The sequence below is a fragment of the Ornithorhynchus anatinus genome, chromosome 7 (genome assembly GCF_004115215.2).
Source record: "Ornithorhynchus anatinus isolate Pmale09 chromosome 7, mOrnAna1.pri.v4, whole genome shotgun sequence".
Lineage (NCBI taxonomy): Eukaryota > Metazoa > Chordata > Mammalia > Monotremata > Ornithorhynchidae > Ornithorhynchus > Ornithorhynchus anatinus.
Window position 1 is genome coordinate 1,464,613 of NC_041734.1, and position 17,305 is coordinate 1,481,917.

The following is a 17,305-nucleotide window of genomic DNA, read 5'->3' on the forward strand; positions in this document are numbered from 1 at the left end:
GAGTTCCCGTTGTCCTCATTCTTCTAACCGTCACGGTATTTGTTAAGCGCTTAACAGATACCAGCATCATTATTAGTATTAAGCGCTTACTACGTGCTAAGCACCCTTCTAAGCGCCACGGTAAGGAAAAGATCAACGGATCCCTTGTCCCACCTGGGCCTCACAACCCCCACTGGACAGAGGAGGCGACGGAGGCCCAGGGAGGCGAAGTGCCTGGCCCGAGGTCACACGGCAGACAAGCGGCGGAGGAGCCGGGATTAGAACTCGGGTCCTTGGGACGCCCGGGCCCCGGCCACTGGGCCGCGCCGCCCCCGATGACGGGCTCCGGTCCGTCCACTGGCATTGGGTCCACCGAGTCGGCATCGGGCCACCGAGACGGACCGGCCCGGCGGTCCAGCCTAGAGACAGCGTGGCTCAGTGGCAAGAGCCCGGGCTTGGGAGTCAGAGGTCACGGGTTCGACTCCCGGCTCTGCCGCTCGGCAGCCGTGTGACCGTGGGCGAGTCGCTTCGCTTCTCTGGGCCTCAGTGACCTCATCTGTAAAATGGGGATGAAGACCGTGAGCCCCACGGGGGGACGACCCGATTCCCCCGTGTCTCCCCCAGCGCTTAGAACGGTGCTCGGCACATAGTGAGCGCTTAACAGATACCGACATTATTATGATTAGAAACCGAAACACTGCCTTCCTCCCTCTCTAGCCCAGGACCTCGTTGCGGGCGGGAACGAATCGGCTCTTCCGTATGGGAGACACGACACGTAATCGCGACACATAATATTAATAATAATAATAATAACAAGGAAGGCATTTGCTAAGCGAACACTATAATAATGTTGGTATTCGTTAAGCGCTTCCTATGTGCAGAGCACCGTCCTAAGCGCCGGTGGAGATACAGGGTCATCGGGTTGTCCCGTGTGAGGCTCACAGTTAATCCCCATTTTAATAATAATAATAATGATAATGTTGGTATTCGTTAAGCGCTTCCTATGTGCAGAGCACCGTTCTAAGCGCCGGGGGAGATACGGGGTCATCGGGTCGGCCCGCGTGAGGCTCACGGTTAATCCCCATTTTCCAGATGAGGTCACTGAGGCACGGAGAAGTGAAGTGACTCGCCCACGGTCACACGGCTGACAAGAGGCAGAGCCGGGATTCGAACCCGTGACCCCTGACTCCCAAACCCGGGCTCTTTCCACTCAGCCACGCTGTGCCAAGCACTGTCCTAAGCGCTGGGGGAGATACAAGGTAATCAGGTTATCCCACGGGGGGCATTCTGAGGCCCAGAAAATAATAATAATGATGGTATTTGTTAAGCGCTTACTATGTGCCAAACGCCGTTCTAAGCGCTGGGGGAGATACAAGCCGATCAGGTTGTCCCACGGGGGGGGGGGGGGGGGGGGGGCTCACCGTCTTCATCCCCATTTTCCAGATGAGGCAGCCGAGGCCCAGAGAAGTGAAGTGACTCGGCCAAGGTCACCCGGCAGACAAGCGACGGAGGAGCCGGGATTAGAACCCACGACCTCTGACTCCCAAGCCCGGGCTCTCGCCACCAGGAGTGTCCCTTATTTGTTGCTGAGCCGATCGGACCGTGCGCCCGTCAAAGGGCAGGGACCGTCTCTGTCGGTTACCGATTGGTCCGTTCCAGGCGCTTAGTACAGTGCTCTGCACATAGTAAGCGCTCAATAAATACTAAATACTATTACTACTGTATTTTCCAACTGCTTAGTCCAGCGGTCCGCGCACGGTGAGCGCCCCGTAAATACGGCTGAATGAACGAGTGAGCTAGGCCTCGCCGCCTCTCTTGCGGAGAAGGCGCTCAACAAGTAACGATCGGGGGGTCGGCGGGTCGATCGGGCGCTGAATCAATTCGTCGATCGGCGACCGAGCGTAACGATGACGATGATATCCGTCAAGCGCCCGCCAGGCGCCGAGCGCCGTTCTAAGCGACGGAGGGGACGGACCGTCGATGGACGGGTCGGTCGATCGACCGACGGATTCATCGGTCGGCGGATCGATTCGTCAGTGGGTCGATCGATGGGCCGCGGGGCTGAAGCGTTATTACTAGCGTTATTAGCGATAATCGGTGAGCTATCAATCACCGATGGGCGGGCCGGTTAACGGGTCGTTCGGTCGGTGGATGGGACTGTGGGTCGAACCCTGGGTCCCCCGACCGATGGGCCGATCGGCCGATCTATCGATCGATGGGAGGTCCGGTGGTTTTTTGGGGTCGGTTGATTTGGTTTTTATTTTGAATGATCCCTGTTCAGTTCTAACTGTGCGCTTAGTACAGTGCCCCGCACCCAGAAAGCGCTCCCTACGTGCGACTGAACGAACGCCTACCGACGCCAGAAGCAGCGTGGCTCAGTGGAAAGAGCCCGGGCTCTGGAGTCGGGGTCGTGGGTTCGAATCCCGGCTCGGCCACTTGTCAGCCGGGTGACTGTGGGCGAGTCGCTTCACTTCTCGGTGCCTCGGCGACCTCATCTGGAAAATGGGGATGAAGACCGCGAGCCCCACGTGGGACGACCCGATTCCCCCGTGTCTACCCCGGCGCTTAGAACGGTGCTCGGCGCGTAGTGAGCGCTTAACAGATACCAACATTATTAACACTAATAATTGGGACTAATCAGTCTGAGGGCGAAATAGTAAATGACGATGGTGTCGGCTAAGCGCTCACTATGTGCCGAGCACCGTTCTAAGCGCCGAGCACTGTTCGAAGACGGGTGTCCCCTGCCGGGCGATGTGTCCGTCCGTCCGCCGTTCTGGCCCGGGCCACGTGTCTCAGCGGAAGGAGCCCGGGCTCGGGAGTCGGAGGTCATGGGTTCGAATCCCGGCTCTGCCGCTCGGCAGCTGGGCGACCGTGGGCGAGTCACTTGGCTTCTCTGGTCCTCAGTTCCCTCATCTGGGAAAGGGGGATGAAGACTGGGAGCCCCACGAGGGACGACCTGATCACCTCGTATCCCCCCCCCCCCCACCCCCGGTGCTTAGAACAGCGCTTCGCACATAGTAAGCGCTTAACAAATGCCATCCTTAACATTATCATTACTGGTAATAGTTGTGATTGTGAGAAGCAGCATGGCACAGTGGATAGAGCCTGGGAGCCAGAAGGTCATGGGTTCTAATTCTGCCCCTGCCACTTGCTCACCGTAGGGCCTTGTCCAAGTCGCTTCACTTCCCTGGGCCTCAGTTCCCTCATCCGCACAACGGGGATGAAGACAGCGAGCCCCAAGTGGGACCGGGACTGCGTCAAACCAGGCTGCCTTGATTCTACCCCAGCGCTTAGAGCCGTGCCTGGCACCTACTGAGCGCTTATTATACATTTATTCATTCATTCGAGCACATTTATTGAGCGCCTACTGCCTGCCGAGCACCGTACTAATTCTAATTCTCTTCCCCTCTTCAAATCTCTACTTAAAGCTCACCTCCTCGGCGCCGTACTCGTCCGCTCGACTGTACGGATCTTCGTCCGTCCCCCTATTTATTTCGTTTAACGAGATGTACGTCACCCTGATTCTATTCAGTTGCCGTTGTTTAATGAGACGTTCTTCCCCTCGACCCTATTTATTGCCATCTTTCTCGTCCGCCCGTCTCCCCCGATCAGACCGTGAGCCCGTCAGAGGGCAGGGACCGTCTCTGTGAACCGATTTGTCCGTTCCAAGCGCTTGGTCCAGTGCCCTGCCCAGAGTAAGCGCTCAATAAATACTACTGAACGAATGAATACTAAGCCCTTGGGATGGTTCGCTATGACTACAAACGGACTCATTCCCGCTCACGGTCTAGAGGGGGAGACGGACATTGATAGAAATCAAGAAATAGATCAATAAATGAATAGATTGCAGATCTGTACCTACGTGCCGTGGGGACGGGAGGAGGGGCGGCGCAGAAGGGAGCGGGAGAAGAGGCGAGGAGGGCGCGGTCCGGGAAGGCCTCTCGGAGGAGGCGGGCTCTGCCCCCCGTCGGCTGTGTGACCGCGGGCAGGTCACCTCCCTCCTCCGGGCCTCAGCGACCTCATCCGGAAAACGGGGATCAACCGCGAGCCTCCCGTGGGACGACCCGACGACCCCGGATCTCCCCCGGCGCTTGGCACGGCGCTCCGCACCTAGTAGGCGCTTAAGGAATACCAACGTTATCATTATTATCGTCTGTAAAATGGGGATGAAGACCGCGAGCCTCACATGGGACCACCCGATGACCCCCGGATCTCCCCCAGCGCTTAGAACGGTGCTCGGCGCCTAGTGGGCGCTTAACAGATACCAACGCCGTCGTTAGTATTCACCAGGAGGAGGAGGGGGGTTAGCGATAGCGTCCGCACTGATTGAGCGCTCGCTCAGTACGCCGCCACGGGCTGGGGAACAACCACGAGACGTTCATTTGCCGCCTACGGGGAGCCGGCCCTCCGAGTCGACGCCGCGCACTGTGCTGAACGCTGGGGCAGGCAGGGGAAGGCCCGCTTGGACACGGCCTCCACCCGCCCCCGTCCTCTAAGAGGGAGGGAGAGCGGATCCCGCCCCCACTGTACAGCGAGGAAACCCACGGAGGTGAGGGGGCTCTCCCCGGGTCACGCGGGCGGGAGGCCGGGCTGCGAGGCGGCATTCGAACCCGGGACCTCCCGGGCCGGGGCTCCCTCCGCTAGGCCGCGCTGCTTGCCGCAGATCAGCGCCGCCCGCCACACCCTCCCGCCGGGAAAATGCCCTTATTTGAGTGCCAAAGGTGAGCGAGAAGGCCAGTCCGGGGAGCTGTTAGCGAAGCAAAAGAGAAGAATCGTAGCGGATCCCGCCAGCTGCTCTCTAGACTCTCTGTCCCCTAATTAGCGCCTAGTACAGTGCTCCGCACATAGGAAGCGCTCAGCAGATAGCGCCGATTGACCGACCGGGAGCCAGGAGGGGTGAGAGGCAGCGCGGCCTGATGGCCGGAACATGGGAGACGAGAGGACCCGGGTTCTAACGCGGCCACTCGCCTGCTGCGGGATCTTGGGCAGGTCGCTTCCCTTCTCTGGGCCTCGGTTTCCTCATCTCTAAAACGGGGATTGAGACTGTGAGCCTCACGGGGGACGGGGAGTTGGGCCCGTTATATTGCCCAGGCGCGTAGTACAGTGTTCTGTGCCCAGTGAGCGCTCGATGAGCACGGTCGACTGGCTGACTGACTGACGCGGACAATCCGGTCCGGCACTTAGCCCCAGTGCCTGGCACAGAGTAAGCGCTTAACAGACACCCCCCCCCGCCCCCCCGAAAGCCCTCATTTCTCGGCGTGTTCGATGCTAGGGTGAACCTGGATCGGTCCCGAAACGTTGAGCCCACGGAGACAAGCAGAAAGAATGATAACGGTCGTGGCCGGATTCACTCGTTGGTTTCTGTTCGTTCACTGAATGGTATTTATTGAGCGCTTCCCGTGTGCAGAGCACTGTACTGTATGAGAAGAGCGCCGTACTGTATGAGAAGCAGCGTGGCTCAGTGGAAAGAGCCCGGGCTTGGGAGTCAGGGGTCGGGGGTTCGAATCCCCGCCCTGCCACTCGGCAGCTGTGGGACTGCGGGCGAGTCACTTCACTTCTCTGGGCCTCAGTGACCTCATCTGGAAAATGGGGATGAGGACTGTGAGGCTCACGTGGGACACCTTATTACCCTGCATCTACTCCCGCGCTTAGAACAGTGCTCTGCACACAGTAAGCGCTTAACAAATCCCGACATTATTATCACTGTATTGTACGCTGCGCTGTGCTGGGCGAATACGACAACAATAATAATAATTATAATAATATTGAGAGAACGCAATGATGATGATAACAGTGATTTGGTATTTTTTAAGCACTTACTACGTGCCAGATACCGTACTGAGCGCCGAGGTGGATGCAAGCAAATCAGGTTGGACTCGGTGCTCGTCCTGCTTGGTCCCATATAGGGGGTCACAGTCTTGATCCCCATCTTACAGATGAGGTAACTGAGGCCCAGAGGAACCAAGCGTCTTGCCCGAGGCCACACAGCAGACAAGCGGCGGAGGTGGGACTCGAACCCACGACCTTCCGACTCCCGGGCCCGGGCTCTACCCACCGAGCCATCCGCATTCCCGGCCCACAACGAAGCTTACCGTCTCGTTGAGCGACGACTCCGTGGCCGACGCTACTGAACCCCGGGGAAGGACAAGCTCGTGAGATCGGACCAGAGCCCCGTCCCACGGGGGGGGCCTTCCGTCCGAGCGGTTGGGAAAGCAGGTATTCGATCAGTCGGTCGTATTTACCGAGCGCTTACCGCGTGCAGAGCACCGTACTGAGCGCTTGGAAAGTACCACTCAGCAGCAAGTAGAGACGATCCCTGCCCGCCACGGGCTCAGCGTCCCCATTTTACAGACGGGGAAAACGAGGCCCAGAGAAGTGACCTGTCCTATTACGTGAGGCGTGATCGATCGATTAATAATAATAACAATGATGTTGGTATCTGTTAAGCGCTTACTATGTGGCGAGCACTGTTCTAAGCGCTGGGGGGGACACAGGGGAATCGGGTCGTCCCACGTGGGGCTCACGGTCCTAATCCCCATTTTACAGATGAGGGAACTGAGGCCCAGAGAAGCGAAGTGACTCGCCCAGAGTCACACGGCTGACAGGTGGCGGGGCCGGGATTCGAACCCATGACCTCTGGCTCCTCTGACTCCAAAGCCCGTGCTCTTTGCACTGAACCACGCCGCTTCTCTAATCGACTCTATTTATTGAGCACTAACCGGGTGCAGAACACTACACCGAGCGCTTGGGAGGGTACAGCGCAATCGGCAGACACGTTCCCTGCCCACAAGGTGCTTCCGACAGACGTGAACAGAAACGTTTATTCATTCGACAGTATTTCCCGAGCGCTTGCTGTGCGCAGAGTGCTGCGCTAAGCGCTTGGGAGAGGACCAGAGAACGATAAACAGATACATTCCCAGCCTCCAGCCACCTTACGGTCTGGGGGGCGGCGGGGAGACAAACGTGGATATAAAGAGAAATCAATAAATGATGGATATGGAACTAAGCGGTGCCGGGCTGAGAGGGGGACGAAGAACGGGAGCGAGTCGGGGCGACGCAGAAGGGAGCGGGCGAAGAGGAGAGGAGGGCGCAGTCGGGGAAGGCCTCCGGGAGGAGACGGGCTTTTATTCAGGTTTTGAAAATTCCCTGAGGGAGGGTGATGGTCCGCTCTGGGATCAAATTCCTCGAGGGTAGAGATTATATCTGCTAATTCTCTTATTCTCTCCTGATTCTCCCTACACCCACTTGGCTCGGTAGCTGATGCCCAGAGAAGCCTCCCCGGCTCCTTTTTCCGCCCTCTTCTCCCACAGACCCCCAGCTCGCTCCCTCGCCTCTCCGCCTCCCCCTTCCTCCACTCTCCCGTCTCCGCCCCGGTGCCCGCCGCCGCCTCCCCCTTCGAGCCGGGTTCGAATCCGTCCACCCGCCCTCGTCTCTCCCCCCGTTCGAAGCTTCCTGGAAGCCACCTCCTCCAGGAGGTCTCCCCTGAGCCATTCCCTTCCTCCCCGGTCACGGTTTTCCCCCCCATCGCGCACACCTCCTCCTTCAAAGCCTGTGCTCGGGGCACCGGATTTCTAGTCCTTTCCAGCCTCCCGCATTAAGCGCACGCTGCCGTACACCGCTATCTCCCATTCGACGCTCCGCTGCATCCGCGATACTCCTGGTACGACCCTCGCGATCGGCGCCCGATCGAGCGATCCGTCGATCGATAGCCCTCACGGAGAAGCGGCGCCCGATGGAGCGATCCGTCGATCGATAGCCCTCCCGGAGAAGCGGCGCCCGATCGAGCGATCCCTCGATCGATAGCCCTCACGGAGAAGCGGCGCCCGATCGAGCGATCCGTCGATCGATAGCAGTCGCGGAGAAGCGGCACGGCCTAACGGTTAGAGCCCGGGCCCAGGCGGCGGAGGGACCTGGGTTCTTTTCCCAGCTCCGCCGCTTGTCTGCTGCGTGACCCTGGGCAAGTCGTTTGCTCATTTGTATCTATTTTTATTACCCCGTTTATTCTGTTAATGAATGCACATCCCTTCATTCTATTTATCGCTATCGTTTCGGTCCGTCCGTCTCCCCCGATGGGACCGTGAGCCCGTCGATGGGCGGGGACGGTCTCCATCTGTAGCCGAATCGTCCATTCCAAGCGCTTAGTCCAGTGCTCTGCACAGAGTAAGCGCTCGATAAATACTATCGAATGAATGAATGAGTCACTTCACCTCTCCGGGCCTCGGTTCCCTCGTCCGGAAAACGGGGACGAATTAATCTGCTACCGTTTTCATGAGATGTTCCTCCCCTCGATTCTGTTTATCGCCGTCGTCCTCGTCCGTCCGTCTCCCCCGATCAGACCGTGAGCCCGTCCAAGGGCGGGGACCGTCTCTATCCGTTACCGATTCGTCCGTTCCGAGCGCTTGGTACAGTGCTCTGCGCGTAGTAAGCGCTCGGTAAATGCTCTTGAATGAATGAAGAGCGGGGGGCCCCACGTGGGACTGTGTCCAACCTGACGAGTCTGTATCTACCTCGGCGCTCAGTTCCGAGTCTGGCACGTAGTAAGCGCCGAACGAATGCCATAAAAAATCTACTGGCTGAGCACCTGCTGTACACAGAGCGCGACGTTAGGCCCTTGAGGGTCAGCAGACCCGATACCTGCCCGCGAGGAGATTCCAGCCCACCTGTCAGCTGGGTGACTTTGGGCCAGTCACTTGGCTTCTCTGTGCCTCAGTTCCCTCATCTGTGAAATGGGGATTAAGACCGTGAGCCCCACGTGGGCCAACCTGACTACCTTGTATCTACCCCAGCGCTGAGAACAGTGCTCGGCACACAGCAAGCGCTTAATAATAATAAGAATAATAATAAGAATGTTGGTATTTGTTAAGCGCTTACTAGGTACGGAGCACTGTTCTAAGCGCTGGGGGAGATACAGGGGAATCGGGTCGTCCCACGTGAGGCTCGCAGTTAGTCCCCATTTTATAGACGAGGTCGCTGAGGCCCAGAGGATAATAACGTTGCTATTTGTTAAGCGCTTGCTATGTGCAGAGCACTGTTCTAAGCGCTGGGGTAGATGCAGGGTAATAATAATAACAATAATGTTGGTATTTATTAAGCGCTTACTACGTGCAGAGCACTGTTCTAAGCACCGGGGGAGATACAGGGTAATCGGGTGGTCCCACGTGAGGCTCACAGTTCATCCCCATTTTGCAGATGAGGTCACTGAGGCCCAGAGAAGTGAAGTGACTCGCCCACGGTCACACGGCTGACAAGCGGCAGAGCCGGGAGTCGAACCCGTGACCTCTGACTCCGAAGCCCGGGTTCTTTCCGCTGAGCCGTGGGTAACCAGGTTGACCCACGTGGGGTCCACAGTTCATCCCCATTTTACAGATGAAGTCACTGAGGCCCAGAGAAGCGAAGTGACTCGCCCACAGTCACCCAGCTGACAAGTGGCGTAGCGGGAATTCGAACCCATGCCCTCTGACTCCCAAGCCCGGGCTTTTTCCACTGAGCCACGCTGCTTGACCAATACCACCATCATCATCATCATCCTCATCATTCGCGGAGCGCCGTACCGAACGCCTAGGAGTGTACAGCACAGTCGATAGACACGACCCCTCCCCTCGAGGAGCGTCTAGTCTACGGTATCCACTCCGGGGGCTCGGGGAAAGGTCACAGAGATCCAACCCCTGCCCCTCAAGGACTTCCCCGTCTAACGAGCCCGCCGCTCTCCGGAGCCAAAATGAGGAAACGGTTCTCCGCCTTCTCCCGCGGCTCCGCTGGCCACCAGCGCTCTGCACATAGTAAGCGCTTAACGAATACCGACGTTATTATCGTTATTATTAACCTCTGTGCTGAGCCGCGCCTTCGGAGCCCAGCTATTTCGTTTCCGCCGGCCGCCCCGACGCGTAAAATCTACACCGCGTCCTTGGATCCTCTCTTTCTTTTTTCCAAGATCGCTTCCCGACGCGGAACAGAACGGGCCCGGCAAGGCCGAGGACGGCGGTTCCTTGGGATGGCGCCTCGACCGTAGAATAATAGCGGGATTTGTCAGGACCCCCCCCCCCCGTCTCTCGGGATGGGCAGTTTCCAGGCCTCCGCCGGTCTCGGCTACGGGAGGGAGAGAGAGGGAGAGGCCCGGGTGGCGGACCGTCCGCTCCAGGGCAAAACTCACCCGGGCCGGGCGGCCCGGGAGAGGGTCGGAGGGCCGGAGGCTCGAGTCGACCGAGCGAAAGGAGGAATGACGGTCAACCGCTGCCGGATCCGGACCAAGAAAGCCCGACGGGCTACCGGGACGGCGGCAGATGGACGGCGGGGCCCCCCCGGGAGGGCCGTGGCCACCGAGCGCCTACGGGTCGGAGACGACCCGACGGCGTCGGACTAGACGTGACTAATTTGCCCAGCTCCTACTAAGCGCCGGGCAGCGGACCGAACGCCGGGGTCGTCTACGAGCGGATCGGGTCGGACGCCGTCCCGCACGGGGCTCGACGTTAAGCGCCTGAGGGGCAGCGGACACGCTACCTGCCCGCGAGGCGATCCCAGCCCACCTGTCAGCCGGGTGACTCTGGGCAAGTCACTTGGCTTCTCTGTGCCTCAGTTCCCTCATCTGGAAAATGGGGATTGAGACTCGCCTGGAGATGTAAAATAGCGTGAAATGGGGCTCACGGTCTCAATCCCCATTTTCCAGACGAGGGAGCCGAGGCCCAGGGGGGGAAGCGACCCGCTCAAGGTCACACAGCGGGAAGGGTGGCGGGATTAGAACCCGTGACCTCTGGCTACTACACCGCGGCTTCCGGGGGAGACGATCCGTCCCGCCGTGTCGGAAGGAGGAATGAAGCCGGACCCCCGTCCACCCGGGCCCGCCCCCGCCCGGGGCGCAAAACCTGGCTCTGGCTGAGAGAGAGCCCAGTCCACCCAGCCTCTTGAGTCAACAAAGCCTCCAAATTTATAGCTTTATTATAGTTCTATTATAGCTTTCCCCCCTCCCCAACCCTCATAAATATAAACTAAGGTAAATAGAAATGTAAAACGGAAACACTCATCTGTTCCACCGAGAAACGATTTTTCGTGGCCTTAGGGAACAGGGCCCGGGGGCCGGGAGTCAGAAGGAACTGGGTTCTAAACCTCGCTCCTCTCTACTTGTCTGCCGGGTGACCTCGGCCAAGTCACTGCGCTTCTCTGGGCCTCGGTGACTCCATCCGTGAAATGGGGAGTAAGATAGTGTAACCCGCCCCCTCCCCCCCGTGTGGGCCCTCTGGACCGTGAGCTCGTTGTGGGCGGGAAACGCGGCGGTTTATTGTTCTCTCATACTCTCCCGAGCGCCCAGTACGGTGCTCTGCACACGGTACGTCCTCAGTAAATACGACCGAACGAATGACGGGAACTGGGTCCCACCCAGTTTGCTTTTAGCCACCCCTGCGCTCAGTACGATGTCTGGCCCGTAGTAAGCGCTCAGCAGGTAATCATAATAATCTCGGTATCCGTTAAGCGCTTACTATGTGCCGAGCACTGTTCTGAGCGCTGGGGTAGATACAGGGTAACCGGGTCGTCCCACGGGAGGCTCACAGTTAATCCCCATTTTCCGGGTGAGGTCACTGAGGCCCAGAGAAGGGAAGTGACTCGCCCACAGTCACCCAGCTGACGAGTGGCAGAGCCGGGATTCGAACCCATGACCTCTGACTCCCCAGCCCGGGCTCTTTCCACTGAGCCCCGCTGCTTCTCTTATAATAACTATGTGCAGAGCACCGTTCTAAGCGCTGGGGTAGATACAGAGTAATCAGTTTGGCCCCCGTGGGGCTCCCGGCCTTCATCCCCATTTTACCGATGAGGTGACTGAGGCCCAGAGAAGTGAAGTGACTGGCCCACAGTCACCCAGCTGCCGAGTGGCAGAGCCGGGATTCGAACCCGTGACCTCTGACTCCCTAGCCCGGGCTCTTGCCACTGAGCCACGCTGTTTCCCCTGTGCAGAGATCTGGACAGGAGTGACCCCGGACGGACCGGACGACCAGAAGACCAGAGGGAAAACAGCTCCAGGCCCGGGAGGCGGCCAATACGGCGGCAGAGCAGGGCCCGCCTCTGCCACGTGTCAGCTGTGTGACTGTGCGCCAGTCACTTACCTTCTCTGTGCCTCAGTTCCCTCATCTGTAAAATGGGGATGAAGACCGTGAGCCCCACGTGGGACATCCTGATTCCCCTGTGTCTACCCCAGCGCTTAGAACGGTGCTCGGCACATAGTGAGCGCTTAACAGACACCAACATCGATGATAATAATAACTGGGGTATTTGCAAAGCGCTCACCAGGTGCCAGGCACCGGACTGAGCGCCGAGGTGGATCCAAGCGCATCCGGTTGGACGCAGCTCCTGTCCTCCGGGTAGCCTCAATCCCCATTTTCCAGAAGAGGTAACTGAGGCCCAGAGAAGTAAAGTGACCGGTCACACGGCAGACGAGGGGCGGAGCCGGGATCGGAACCCAGGACCTCCTGACCCCCGGGCCTGTGCCGCTGCGGGTCCCCGACGTGAGCGGGACTGTGGGTCCCACGCTGCCCTTCTCATCCCACCGTGAGTGGCGTCGCCCCTCTCTACTTATTTTTTACTGGTTTCTCATTCAATGGCATTCATTGAGCGCTTACTGTGTGCAGAGCACTGTACTAAGCGCCGAGGTAGATCCGAGCTAATCCGGCCGGACACGGTCCACGGCCCACGTGGGGCTCACGGTCCTCATCCCCGTTTTCCAGACGAGGTCACCGAGGCTCAGGGAAGCAGCCTCTGGGGAAGCAGCGTGGCTCAGTGGAAAGAGGCCGGGCTTCGGAGTCAGAGGTCGTGGGTTCGACTCCCGGCTCCGCCACGCGTCAGCCGGGTGACCGTGGGCGAGTCACTTCACTTCTCTGGGCCTCAGTTCCCTCATCTGGAAGATGGGGATTAACCGGGAGCCTCACGTGGGACCACCTGATGACCCGGTCTCTCCCCCGGCGCTTAGAACGGTGCCCTGCACATAGTAAGCGCTTAACAAATACCAACATTATTAGAGAATTCATTCGTTCAGTAGTATTTATTGAGCGCTTACTACGTGCAGAGCACTGTACTAAGCGCTTGGAACGGACAAGTGGGCAACAGACAGAGACGGTCCCTGCCCACTGACGGACTTACGGTCTAATCGGGGGAGTGAAGTGGTTTGCCCAAGGTCACGCGGCGGACGAGGGGCGGAGCCGGGATTAGAACCCGCGACCTCTGATTCCCCAGCCCGGCCTCTCTCCACACTGCTTCTCTGCTGCGTGACCCTGAGCGGGTCGCCCCTGTGCCTCAGTTTCCTCATCTGCGCCCCGTGAGATTCGTGGACCGTGTCCAACCTGATCAGCTCGTCTCTACCCCAGCGTCTAGCACGGCCCCCGCCACGTAGTAGGCGCTTAACGGATACCACAGAAGAGAGGCCCTTCGGCCCCGACAGAGCCCGGCGACAGGCCCGAGATTCGATCGTCGTTCTGGAAGGGCGGCCGATGGATGGATCGGTCGGTGCTATTCATCGAGCGCTTACTAGGTGCACGGCGCTGTCCTGAGCGCTCGGGGGGACGCTACGGTTCTCCCGCGCTTCCGCTTCTAACACGTCCCCGCTCGCGTTTCGCGTTCTCATCTGAGACTCCATCTCTTCGGGGGTGAAACTTTACGCTCGGAAAACACCAGGTGATGATCGCTCGGAGCCGTCGCGGGCTTAGTTTGAGTCAACTTCCCTCCAGAGAAATAAGAAAGAGAGAGAGAAAGAGAGAGAGAGAGAAAGAGGGAGAGGCCCTGCCGCCCTGCTCCGATTTTGGACCCTGGGTTTCGGCTTGGAAAACCACTAAATACACCAGTCCCCGAAGCGGCGTGGCCTCGCGGACAGAGCCCGGGCCCCGGGAGTCAGAGGATCTGGGTTCTAATCCAGGCTCTGCCTCTCGATAACGCTAATTACGGCAGCGGTGGGTGGCTCAGCGAGAAGCGGCGCGGCTCGGAGGCGAGAGCCCGGGCTTGGGAGTCAGAGGTCGTGGTTCTAATCCCGGCTCCGCCCGCCTGTCGGCTGTGTGACCCTGGGCGAGTCACTTCACTTCTCTGGGCCTCGGTTGCCTCCTCTGTAAAATGGAGACGAAGACAGTGAGCCCCATCTGGGACAGGGACTGTGTCCAGCCCCATTAGCCGGTATCCACCCCAGGGAAGAAGCAGCGCGGCTCAGTGGAAAGAGCCCGGGCTTCGGAGTCCGAGGTCATGGGTTCGGATCCCGGCTCGGCCACCTGTCAGCTGTGTGACTTTCACTTCTCGGTGCCTCAGTGACCTCACCTGGAAAATGGGGATTAAGACCGTGAGCCCCACGTGGGACAACCTGATTCCCCTGTGTCTACCCCGGCGCTTAGGACGGTGCTCGGCACATCGTAAGCGCGTAACAAATACCGACGTTATTACGGTGCTCAACGAATAGTAATAATAATAATAATAATGACGATGACGACGGCATTCGTTACACACTTACGATGTGCCAAGCCCTTTTCTAGGCGCTGGGTAAAAACTTAACAAATACCATTATGATTATTATTATTCAGCAGGTGGGTGCCCTTTCAGCCCGGGGGATAAAACACCGATAAAAATGCCCAAGTATTTATATATTCAATGTCACATCACGGCACGTCAGTCTTCCTTCATTCGCCTGTTCTTTGAATGAAGCGGTTGGGAGAGGACGATGGCGTTAGAAGACACCGTCCGTATCCTCAAGGAACCTACGGAGAGGCGACGCGGCTCAGTGTCAAGAGCCCGGGCTTGGGAGTCGGAGGTCGTGGGTTCGAATCCCGGCTCGGCCGCTTTTCAGGTGTGACTTTGGGCAAGCCCTTCTCTGGGCCTCAGTCCCCCCCATCTGTAAAATGGGGATGAAGACCGGGAGCCCTTACGTGGGACAACCTGATGACCTCGTATCTCCCCCAGCGCTTAGAACAGTGCTTGGCACATAGTAAGCGCTTAACACATACCATCAGCGGCAGCCTCGCATTACATTTTACTGGGTGCAGAGGACCGTACTGAACGCTCGGGAGGGGACCGTAGGAGTTAATAGACACAGTCCACGCCCTCAAGGAGCTTTCAGTCTACCGCGTGCAGAGCTCTGGACTGAGCGTTTAGGAGAGGACAGAAAGAGTTAGCAGACACTGTCCTCAAGGAGTTCCTTGTCTACAGAATGCATCGCGCTGTACTGAGGGCCGGAGAGAGGACGGTGGATTTAGTAGACGTGATCAGACGTGATCGTGTCCTCGAGAACCTCCCCTCTGAAGTCTTCTTTTCTTCCTGAGGCTTTCGTTAAGTACGTACACTGTGTCTCGGGCCCCGGGATAGATACAAATTTAGCGTTGGACACAGTCCCCGTCCCGCATAGGTCTCACAGTTGAAGTCAGAGAGAGGAGGATTTAATCCCCATTTTACAGATGCGGTAACTGAGGCAGAGAGAGGTTATTATTCACCGTACCAAGCACTGGGCCGGATGCAGGCTAATCGGGAGGGACACGGTCCCCGTCCCACGTGGGGCTCCCGGTCTCAATCCCCATTTTACAGACGAGACAGCTGAGGCCCGGAGAAGAGAGGGGACCACACGGGTCGCACGACAGAAGAGAGGCGGATCCGGGATTTGAACCCAGATCCCTCTGACTCCCAGGGCCGGGCTGTCTTTGATGCTTGGAGGAGAGCAGTAACTTTTAGGACGCTCTTCTAACTCTGTCGCATCCTATCTCGATCCCGAGTCCCCAGGAGTCCGGTATTACACCCCCGCCCCCCCCCCCCCCGCACGCATTCACACTTTATTAAAGATAGTTTAGAAATGACAGGAGAATGGCGTTCTGGGTTTCATCTTACGACGCTCGCCAATACAAGTCGTTAGATCGGCAGCTCTACGGGCCAAATTCTGTTTCGCTCCTTCCGTGAATATTAAGGTTCTGCCGATCTTTGATTTATTAGAGTTCTTCTGTCGATTAAATAGCGAGGAGAGGGTGTTTGGTCACTCCCTCCCGCATCTCCCGAGTGCTCTCCCGCAGCCTTTATTGCTGATTTCACAGATGAAATTTCATACATATTAATTCCTGGACATATTTGAAAGGGGATTTCGTTCCCCTAAGGTGCCATCTTCAGGAGAGCCCGCGAGCCCGCCGGAATGTAATCGGTCTAGTGGAGAGGCGGTGAAACTAATAATAATGTTGGTATTGGTTAAGCGCTTACTCTGTGCAGAGCACTGTTCTGAGCGCTGGGGGAGATACAGGGTGATCGGGTCGTCCCACGGAGGGCTCGCGGTTTTAATCCCCATTTTCCAGGTGAAGTAACTGAGGCACCGAGAAGGGAAGTGACTCGCCCACGGTCACACAGCTGACAAGCGGAAGAGTGGGGATTCGCGCCCGTGACCTCGGACTCCCAAACCCGGGCTCTTTCCGCTGAGCCACGCCGCTTCTCTGGAGTCGGGAGGTTCCGATCCCTCCCCTGGCTTGCTGTGTGACTTTGGGCAAATCACTCTGCCTCTCGGGGCCTCGGTCCCTCGCCCGTAAAATGGGGATGAGATAGACTGTGGGCCCCACGGGAGCCGGAGACTCCGTCCTAGCTGATAATCTGGTCTCTGACCCCAGGGCTCAGCACACAGTAAGAGCTGGATGAATGCCATCGCTGTGACTGTTGCCGTTTTCCCAGACGGCGGATCCCAACAGGGATCGCCCGATCTAGGTTCTTGGGTTTAAACGTTGGAGCTCTGAAATCCCCCTACGTGGGGGGGGTCAGTGGGCTAAGGTCAGACCCCTGGTCCCGTGAGTCCTGAGCGCCCGGCCCAGGAGAGCAGAAGACCAACCGAACCGCAGCGATGCCCCCCCCCCCGCCGAGATCAGCTCCGGGTGTCCCCCGACAGCAGCACCGGGGGGGGCTTGGAGTTGCTCTTCCACATGGTGACGTCCGGGTCATTCGATCTCCCCGACTTTCCCCTCTCCATCCCTGCCTCTCCCCCAGTGACCCAGCACGGACCATCCAACAATCCCCACTCTCCCCTCTCCGTCATGGGTTCGAATGCCGGCCCCGCCACTGGTCCGCTGTGTGACCGTGGGCGAGTCACTTCACTTCTCTGGGCCTCAGTCACCTCATCTGTCAAGTGGGGATTAGCCGTGAGCCTCACGTGGGACGACCCGATGACCCCCGGATCTCCCCCGGCGCTTAGAACGGTGCTCTGCACATAGTAAGCGCCTAACCAATACCAACATCATCATCGTCCCTGACTCTCCCCGGTGACCCAGCACAGACCAGCCCACACTCCTGTCTCCCCTGTCCCTCCCCGACCGTCCCCCGGTGACCCGGCACGGACCTTCCTACACTCCTGTCT